This window comes from Perca fluviatilis, chromosome 14 (assembly GCF_010015445.1).
Source record: "Perca fluviatilis chromosome 14, GENO_Pfluv_1.0, whole genome shotgun sequence".
Taxonomy (NCBI): Eukaryota; Metazoa; Chordata; class Actinopteri; order Perciformes; family Percidae; genus Perca; species Perca fluviatilis.
The window spans coordinates 25513059-25523907 of record NC_053125.1 but is presented as its reverse complement, the minus strand read 5'-3'; the positions used below and the strand labels follow the sequence as shown (position 1 = coordinate 25523907).

General features: G+C 38.4%; 1 protein-coding gene across 1 annotated transcript in view; it reads right to left on the bottom strand.

Moving 5' to 3' along the window:
- The window catches only part of LOC120572171, a 284405-nt gene extending 274502 nt beyond the window's left edge, over positions 1-9903 (bottom strand). The window contains exon 1 of the mRNA XM_039821345.1: positions 9784-9903. The gene's annotated coding sequence lies outside the window, so the exon portion shown is untranslated. The remainder of the gene's footprint in view (positions 1-9783) is intronic.
- Between the last annotated feature and the right edge of the window lie 946 nt (positions 9904-10849).

The following is a 10849-nucleotide window of genomic DNA, read 5'->3' as shown; positions in this document are numbered from 1 at the left end:
CGCCGCACAGACCCGGTGCCGCTGGAAAATAGCCTCCGGAAAACTTGTTTTGGTTGAACATGTCTATGTTCAAAAGTTGTTTTAGTCGCAACAGAAAACTCAGTCAACCATAGTCCTCATAATTCCACTGCAGTTTACAACGCCAACAATAAGGAAGAGGAAGGTAATGGACATCTGCCCTAAAAGGAGGACATCCGGTGAATTTCTGGCGGCACCGAGCCATCTCCGAAGTAGAACCTCGATAGGGCCGTAGCAACCGGGAATGTCTTGTCAATCAATGTTATTTGAATTGTTGTGCTTAACTTTTCTTACCATATCATGTGAACTCGTTCATTGAACCCATTTTCTTTTCCCAAACTTATAACCAAGTAGTTATTCAATTCCCCACGTTTTACAACATGTACCTGTCGCTGGTACAAGGAAGTGTTGAAACAAAACGTAATCCGTGAGAAAATACTTTTCCCTTGAAACAGAATTTAGACTGCAATTTAGTTGTTTGGGAACCCAATTTTGGAAGTAGACAGTGTTGCTTTAATATACAAATAAACAACTCAAACCAATTAAACTGTCAATGGACAGTCAACAAAAATTGAAATGCACACTCATTTAACAGAGAAGAAGACAATGACCTTGTTTTGTCTGGTGTAGAAAGATGTTTAAATAAAACATTCAAACCCCATTACATAGTTGTAATCATGATTAAGCAGTGAACAAAAGTACATAACAGATTGTATGTGTTTTTTACAGTCTGTACACACATATACATGAGCTGAACAATGTGCTTACAAACATAGGCAGAATAAAACAGCAGCCAACTAAATCATGCTTATACCAGGCAGCGATTAAGAAAAATCATGACTAAGGAAAAAACAATAAACAACCACATAAAACAATGTGGCCAGATTGGCACTGAGCGTGCTTTGAACGACCACAAGGGCACACTGATGTGGTTGACAATACACATTATTCTGCCACGGGATACACCTATGAAATTGATAAAAAGAAAAAAGTAAAAATTTTATAGGTACAATATGTGAGTGTAGCAAGGGTTAAAATTTAGAATATTTCTGCAAGTATGCAGCTCTAAAACAAAAAATGAATGATTAAAACCTCTGAAAGTATTGAGAAAGAGGTGTGGCGAGATCTCGTCCCCTTGAGATAAACGTGACAAGATTTCGTTGCGGTAAAAAGTGTCTTGCAATATAAGTACACAAGTGCAGCAGAAGCCTTAAATTAGCATAGAAACCCCCTCTATAAAACCTAGTTACAAATATTTAACAAAAAATGACTTATATAAACGATACTAAACTACCGTCTGCAAATACAGAGAAAACCAACGATTAGTGTCTTTAATGTAATCAATGTGAACAATAGTAAATACACTTACAATACAAATACAAAATGTGTAATTATTTGACCAAATAATGTTAAAATCCGTTGAGCTGGGTGCTAACCAATTATCACCCAACTCTACTCTGCAGAGCTCTACCTCTTGTTTCGCTTCACACTCTCACATACTTACAAACTGTGTATAGAGTCAAACAGCAACAGCCTGGAAACCCAGTGCACACCCCCAACACAAACACAACAGACACAGTTATGGCTTTCCACCACCGTACCTGCTCAACGCTCTTACTTACATTATGAAAAAAGTTCCTCACATACATACACCGGTAACTACCTAACAAAATAACACATGGTGGAAGAATCGTCACTAATCACTGCGTCATCATTGCTAGCGACAGACGGGGCCGAACAAACCCCAAAATAGTTAGCCGTCTGTCACTTCTTTGAAACAATTTTCTTCTGGCAACAACCACATGCCGAGAATCAAAAACACAACACACCTTTGACTTGGTGTGTGCGGTATGGTGGACTCAAACCAGCAAATTTTGAATCTGGAGTGACTTAAACAATCAATCCTGATCCTCGTTGGGTGTTGTTCTACGACACGCTAATGTTCCTGCTCTCTGTAGAAACAGCAGAGGTAACACCAGACTGCTGGGGAATTAAACCAGTATAAAGACATTGCCAGACACACTCAACACCTCTGCTCAACAACAAGGACAACAAGCACAACCAGATTCGCAAAACACCTCAACAACAGCATGACCTGTATGGCCATGATGGTGTAAGAAACCCTCTGCTTTGATTGGTCAACTCTTTCCCTGTCCTGCCCTGTTCCCCTGGCCCTGGACGAATCAGAACGCTGAGAACACAAAGACTGCAGAAGGAAATTACGAAATGACTAGAGACTGAAATCCATGATTAACAATACAATGCTCCATATCGACCGTGTGGTAGGTGTAGCTGTCTGAGTGACCGTTGCTGCTGCGGAAGGTGGAGCGAAGCGCAATCTTTGGAGCCCAGGTAAGGACGGGATGCAGAGGGGGGGGAGGATCTTGTAATGTTGTATGCGAAAAGATGAAGGAGCTTCTGTTGGTGAACAATACATGCTGAAAGACAGGACGGACGGTATTGGAGGAGAAGAGTACTGCATATCTGGAAAAAAAAGCCAATGGAATTGTATACATAGTTATCTATAAATCCTAGAAGAGGGATCTCTCCTATTTACATATTAAGCAGGGCTCCCCAGAAAAGTTGTTTAGCCCGGTGGCGAGTGTCTTTATTTATTTTTTACGAGGGCCGCGGGCACAGTACATTAATACAATATGCTCACAGACTGATGAGATTCTATAAGGTTCTACATTGACCAGTGCTAAAAGCTAACAAGATTTGAAAATATCACTACTGTAGTTTAAAAAAGTCTTAAAAATACATTATAAAAATTATTCCCATTGGCTTATAGTGCGTTCCATTTGTACTTGGAAGTCGGATTTTCCGAGGTCTAAGTTAAAAACATGCCCTCGGATTTCCGAGCTTGGAACTCTGACAACACCGCAGTGCTGTGCATCAACAGTTGTTAAAGCTGTAGTGATATACAGTTTATTAGCACTTTTTACTGTGTTATTTGTGTCTCACTAAATCAGTCATACACACAGTCCTGTCCAACTTCTACATGTGGACTTGTTTGCTACGCTGTTTGTATGCACAAAAACAATGCAATGCATTGTTATCAACTGGTATTGCTAACAATGGCTAACCGGGCTAGAGCTAATGAAAACAATGAAAAAATCAGACTTTTAAATGTAACGCATTCAACTCGGGTGTGACGTCATTCCCAGCTCCGGCTTCCGAGGTAAATGGAACTCACTACCGGTGGTCCACCAGGCTTGAGTAACACTGTATACTGAGATTGTAAAATCAGTGGAGCGCCCCTTTAAAGTTTAGTAGTTATACTTTAGGAAAACCACTGATATCACAAAATACAGAATCAACTTTGCAAGTGTTAGTAAGATAAAGTTTGTTTCACAATAATGTGGATATGAAAAGGTGATGATATTAAAAAGTAATAAGAACCCCGACCTTGTCAGTATTTGTTGCTGGTCTTCCTCCCTCTGTGGACTCCTGTGTTTGAGTATCTGATCCAAATTGTACTGGCTCAATATCACAACCCCATCTCTCTCTCTCTCTCTCTCTCTCTCTCTCTCTCTCAAATTCAAATGTTTTATTTGAATAAAAACCAAAGTGGCATTGACAAATGAACCCATTGATAAATAAACAATCACAGTGACGGATGTAATTGAAAACATGTCAATATAATATTCTTAGTAACCTACCTGTACCTTATACCTAACCTGTATATAGTACTTTTATTTGAATTTAAGTTAAGAGTTTTATGAGTATTATTATATTGTTGCATTACTGACTGCATACAAACCACTACATAATACCATTTGTGTCCAGCTATATGTCAACACATTTTAAACAGACATTTTGAAAAAGTAGTTCCAACATTTAAACAGACATTGGTGTCAGTTTTTAAAATATTTCAGCAACACATCTGTGATTTTTGATGATTAATAGAACAAACGTGATGAGCCTCAGTTGTATATGCTTGAATAAATGTTTTATTACCACACAAATCTAACATCAGAGAAGATCTTGGTACAGTATGTATGAATGGACACACCAGTCATACATATGGTCATACCAAATCTCTTTACATTTCATTCAGCTTTACATAGTAACTAGATTCTTGTATAATCACACAATCAGACAACGTAATATTCAAGTTTTAAACATTAGAGTAAAAATCAAACAGTCCTCCATGCCTCATATATTTCTACCACAACATCAATCCAACTGGAGTTTATTTGATCGCTCCATTAGATGGACAGTTGACAGGATTCAAAGTAAGTCAAAGCCTGCCATGTATTCAAATCAAATAGAGTCAATAACTGTTTTGCATGTTCATGTTATTTTAAAACAAGCTGTACTCGATGTTCAGCACATTAATATAGCAGCAACAAATATTTGCATTGTAAATATATAGTGAAGTAATGGGGTCCTGAGCAGAGAATGTCACACTCCCTCTGTGTGTGTCTCTTCTTTATTTTTGTCCACTCTTATTCATCATATACATGCTACCCATGGGGAATATCATTCAGTTAATAATATTTTCATTTCTATGCTGAAGACACCTAGTTGTATGTCCAGTTGAAGCCTGGATGTCCATTAACCTTCTGTGGTCTTCATTCAAATCTAATCCTTATCCCCATTAGGTGTTGTTCTTACGACACGCTAATGTTCCTGCTCTGTGTAGAAACAGCAGAGGTAACACCAGACTGCTGGGGATATAAAACCAGATTTCAATTATTGTCATCAAACAGTCAACACGTGACACATCAAGAACAGTCAAAACTATACTTGCAAAGCATCTCAACAACAGCACTACCAGTATGGCCACGATGGTGTAGAAGGCCCTCTTCTTTGATTGATCAACTCTTTCCATGTCCCCGCCCCGTTCCCCTGGCCCTGGACGAATCAGAACGCAGAGAACAGAAAGGCTGCAGAAGGAAATGACGATCAAGGAGACAATCAAGAGGCTAAAATCCACAATCAATGATACATCATTCAAAGTAACCAGACCTGTTGCTACAAAGCAAAGCAGCCAAACACAGCTAATGATGATATTTCTGATTCTGATCCCTCTCTCTCGTCTCAGACTCAGGTAGGTGACGGGATGAACGACAGCCAGGTAGGGCTCCACACAGGTCAGCGTGTGAAAGAAAATCTTTCCATACCAATTAAAGCCCCAAAGAAAGAACCCCACAATAAATACATAAACATGATCCCCGTAGATACCACAGCAGCAGAGGGTGTGTCCAAATACACCAATCAGCTCCATGGCGACCATGTGGTAGGTGAAGCTGTCTGAGTGACTCGTTGTTGCTGCGGAGGTGGAGCGATGTCGCCGCCATCGTGGAATACCCAGGTAGAGGACGAGGATGCAGAGAGGGAGGAGGAGGAGGATGTCGGTGATGTAGAATGCAGTAAAGATGAAGCAGTTTGGTTTGATGAAGAAGCAGGCCATGCCGAAAGGAAGGTTAGGCTGGAGAAGGGAGTCATTGGAGGAAGAAAAGTTTACTGCCATATCTGGAAGAGTAAAAGTCAATCAAATGAAGAAAAATACACACAAAAATATCAGTATACTCACAAAATATTATAGTTGGTGATATTATAAAATCAGTGGAATGCGCCTTTAAAGTTTCTGAGGTTAGTCTTTAGGAAAACCACTACGTTTATAAAGTACAGTCAATCAACTGTAAGTGCTAAAGTGCTATCGGTAAGACATGCAAAAAATAAAAATAAAAATCTTCTACAACCCTGCACCACTTATGCAATAAGAAGCTACTGTTTGTATGTCTGTGTCTTATTTGGTTGCATGTGTTCATACAAAAAGGAGCTTTGCACACATTATCAGAGCTGAATATTGGATGACTGAAGCATTTTACATTTTATGTAGTCTTGATTTGGGTGTTTACAGTGCTCATTTACATTTAAAATGTTTATAAATCTGATTCTTCAAGTCAATTGTAGCACACAATATCCCACACAATAGTGGCTAGTAGCATCATATAACCACTAGCCACAGGGGCTGGTGAGCAAAAAAGTAAATGTCAAGTTTTGCCTTTGCCTTTGCGTTTTTAGTTCAGTCATGACAATAATGTGGATATAAGAACATAATAATATTAAAAAGAAATAAGAACACCAACCTTATCTTATTTGTTGCTGGTCTTCCTCCCTCTGTGGACTCCTGTGTCTGAATATCTCCTTCAAATATACTGGCTGTATACCACAGCCCCACTACACCTTTCTGTCCAAGTTCAATTCATATACGTCTCCGTGTGGTTTCGGTAGCCACCACAGAGCGAGACAACACAGCTGCCGTCATGTTTACAATGGAAAACAAAAAGTCTACAGTGGTGACTGCCTGCTTGACCCTCCTTGACCTAATACATAACTAATCATCCCACCTGCATGTCTAACCCCAACACTTACGCTAACTCTAATCTAGGACATGACAAAATCACCACACTTTCCAAAAATCTCCTCACTTACAAAGACACAAGTATAAGATCACACTCAGATTTACAGACCAGGCGGGTGTGCTGGGCTGCGTGCCCCATTTTGATTTGAATAAGCACCAATTTTAGCTACAGGTCATTTGAATCTTGAAGCTTTGTTATTTCTGTTGGAAATCTGTCAATACAACTACTGATATAAATATCTACAACTCAGTGTGTATTCAAAAAGTAGTCTAAAAATCTAAAACTGATTAACATATGCAAGACACTGAAGGCCAGATTCACTAAGGTGCATAACATACCACATTTTACACCTCTTCCTCCTCATACATACCTGCACAATCCTCTGGTCACACATACAGTGTTTAATGCACACACAATGGACGTTTAAACATGCACAGAAAAACATACGAATACTGAACTCAACTCTTAATCTCTGTGTTTTAGTACTGGTTTAAATTATTGTCTGTACATTTTGTTACACCTTCCCATTGTACTAATAAAAGATAACTAAAATTACACAACTATACATGCTCACAGGAGCATATTTTTAACAAGGGAGTGATGTCCATCATTAATCCATGTCAAGGGCGTAACTTTGGGTTCAACATTGGGGAGTTTGAGAGCTCCACTTTTGAGCAAAATTGAAATTTTGAACAATTTATGGTGCAATACACATAAACCACTGAACTAAATGGTTAATGAGATCATATTAATGCAGCAACAATTGTAGGGAAACAATTCAGTTCACAATTCAACTTTTTATGTCAGCGCTTGATCTGAATTTCTTAGTAGCTGAACTAGACTTCAATTTTCAATCAATATTAACTGAAGGACACACACGGAGTTGAAAGCATTTCATTCATCAGTTTGATTAGTTTAGCACATTTCGGGGACGCATCATGAAAAACTAAGGAGAAAGAAACTTCATGAAGCCCTAAATGGATCATTTTATATTAAATGTCACTTGATCTGAGTAATCTATGGAAGTTTGTTTCTTAGTAAAACTTCAGCAGCTTTTGGAAAATAAGTTCTTCTACAGCGCCACCAGATGGCCAAGCTGTGTAACTTCTGTTATATGACTGCTGTTAAAACCATCTGATGTGAGACAGATATTTACAGGTTTATTTAGTCTCAGTTCTACATTTGCTGAATTGGTATAAATGTGTTTTATGAGCTGGTCCAACACTACTGAGTTGATGCACCTGATATCAGATACAAACTCTGGTTTTCTGTCTTCATGAAGCTGCAGAACACACACCAGGAGGCCCAAAAGTCAGATCACATCATTGGAACAAAGTTACAACTTCTCTCAGAGCTGCAAAGTTCTCATAGTCACTGCTGTGATATTTCTAGTAGATGCAGCTGTAAGATTTCCAGCAGCAATGTTTCTATATTACGTTCTGTTTGTGTCGTTGCTTTGTTTGCTCTTCCTTTAGTCTCATGTCTCCTCCAGCAGAACAAGTCTGGTATATGTGCTGACAGGGTGATTGGGAAATGAGACCCAGGTGATCAGGATGAGGAGAGTCTGAGGACACCTGGTGGACAGGTGGACAATCTTCTTATTCTTCTGCTAAACATTACTGAAGCACTTGTTCTTGAACATAAAAAGTAACGTAAAGTACGTATATCACAGTCAGCAAAGAACATTTAAATTAATAACATTTAAATAACTTTATTCTCTTCCGGAAATTTTGGACTCTTCAAGTTTAATATCTTATTGAAATGAAGTAATGAAATACAAAGGAAACATTTTTTTTGGGACAAATTAATGAATGAGATGAAACATCAGATCAAACATTTAAAACCTGTCAGATAAAATCAGAGCAGAAGATCTTTGTGATCATCAGTTCATTTAAATATCCTGATGGTCTCAGTGATCACAGCTGGAACATGCAGACAGACAGAACGACAGACAGACAGACAGACAGCTCTCCCAGAATGCATTGCCATTTACAGCATGGTTCTGTAAGCACCTTTTTTTTAATAAAATTATTAGATATTGACAGAAAGTGGAAATATTATATAGCTTTATATAGCTTATTATATAGTCTGTCTTGACCTGATCAATGTTTTTGAGAACAATATACTTTTAACTCAACTCAAATAATAAATAACTAGTTAACACTACAATAGCTGCCTACCCTCTGCAAAAATATAAATACATTTTTGCTTTGAATGCATATGAATCAGAATCAGAAAAGGGTTTTGTCTTTACCTTGGTGAAAGGTGCATACATAAATAAACATATTAAATATTAATACAAAACACAATAAATACATAAAAACAAATGCATACATACAAAGTAACTGTTGCATAAGAACAAAGAATTTGAACCAAATACAAAAATATCTTAAGTAACAATAAGATTGGGGACAATTGTAACACTCTGACTTTTGCATTCAATGTATTATAGTCTTGTCCTTATTACTCTAAATGTATTAATTGTATCCTTAATTAGAGCACATAAATATGTTTCTTGTATCAAAAGATGACGAGAGTATTTCAAGTCGTCTGTGAGTTATGAAGGAAAATGTAAAATATGTTACGATTGCCTCGGTCTCCTCTAACAGTTTGACGAGATATCCCATGAAAATAATGGGAACATTGTTTTCCTCCATAATTGTTTTTGTATATCAGTTCTGTAATTAGACTTTTATATTTGATTTCATGTGTGTGAAACATCAACATCGCTATGGTTACCTGCTGTTATTTTACCTGCCAATGAGAAACTAGTATTTTCTTTGTGACTGTGATATTAACAGTTAATTCTAACAGTTTTGCCTCAGTTGTTAATAATTAAACTCTGATCCATCATCTGCTGATCTTATATTCGCTGAATGGACTGACAGCAGCAGAGCTGCTGCTGTCAGTCCACAGTAGAGACAGATCCTTCCCCGACTCTCTGGTTGTGGTGGACTTGTTGTGTTTGGTGGACTTGTTGTGTTTGGTGTCTCAGGTTTGGTCCGATCCCTCGCTGCTGTAAAGAGACCAAACACATCTATTTCATTCATGTGAAGGAAAACATTTCACTAAAAGAGAAGGAAGTGTAAGAGCTGGGATTTCCACAGTACTTTTTTTCTCAGGTTCTTATTAATCTAAATCATTAGTATTGCGCCCCTAAGGCCTGCTTGGTTCTTCAGCTTTTTATGTGGATCAGGTTTCAGGACGATCTGTCTTCAATGAATCAAATGTGTGTTAAACTGTTGTTGTTGAATTGTCTCTTTACTGAGAGAACCGACCACATTATTATCTGTTAACTTCTGGTCTAATCCACCAACCCTCACACACTAAATCTATACAACAGGATTCATATCATGACAACACCAACATCAACACATTCACACATTACCTTGTGTGTCTTCAGTCATTTAAGATCCAAACCAGGAGACCAGAGGACAGAGGTCCATCTTGTGTCTGTCTTCTCTGCAACAGACAGCCGGTATAGAGTTATTATTGAGGATCAAAGCTGGAGTGTGTAGAGTGAGGCTGACTCCGCCTCCCCGCCAATCCGTGGCGAGGAGTGAAGCAGTCCAAGAGGGCTCAGTCCCATGTTCTCAAATTCCACATTGTCACAACAAATCTCTGAGTCAGCTACCGTTTCCTGCTTCTCTCTACCGACCACTATGGGGTTCCGTTTGTGCCAAAATGACTTGAGTTCTGGCTCAAATTGTGCCACTATACAGTTTGACTTTATCCACCCATATTAATACATACTGCCCTTCTGTGAGCTTGTCCCTTTTATGGTCTTTTTTTATAGTCATAAATAGGTTAAAACATGAATGGTCAAAGTGTTTCCATCATGCTATCTTACTCTTGTACTGTAACTAGCCAGCAGACTGGCATTTTTCAGAAGCTTCAACAACTGCCGTGTGCTTCAAATGTCCGCCCCCCCCCCCCAACACCAGGCGTCCTCTGACATCTCTTCCTTCTCAGGACTTTGACACCTAGCCTATCTAATTACATTGAGTTGGCGCAATGCAGCACACAAAATATTATGAGAGGTATTAAAAGAACTCGTAAAAACAAACAAACAAAACTGATTGATTCATGGGCTTGCTCTCAACACTGGCTGAGCGTTGTACAAGATGAGTAGATAATATATCTCTTTTCTTTTTTGCCCCTTAGAGGGAAACAACTAGGAGCCACCACATATTTTAATTAATTAGCTAATTGTGTCAGTTAAAACTGGATTATTATAGGTCTCTTGCTTGAATGCAGTAATTATTTCCATAATCATCATGTTTGGTGAGCATAAATTATAACGAAAACAAAATAGTAGCTTTGATCATTTTTATTCTTTCAAAGAAGCCTAAATAGCATGGCTTTGACATCTGACCAAGTGAGGTAAACTCTGGAAGGGGGAGTGCTTTGCTGTGAGAAATCAATCAGCTGTGTGCTCACTGCAACGCCTTGGT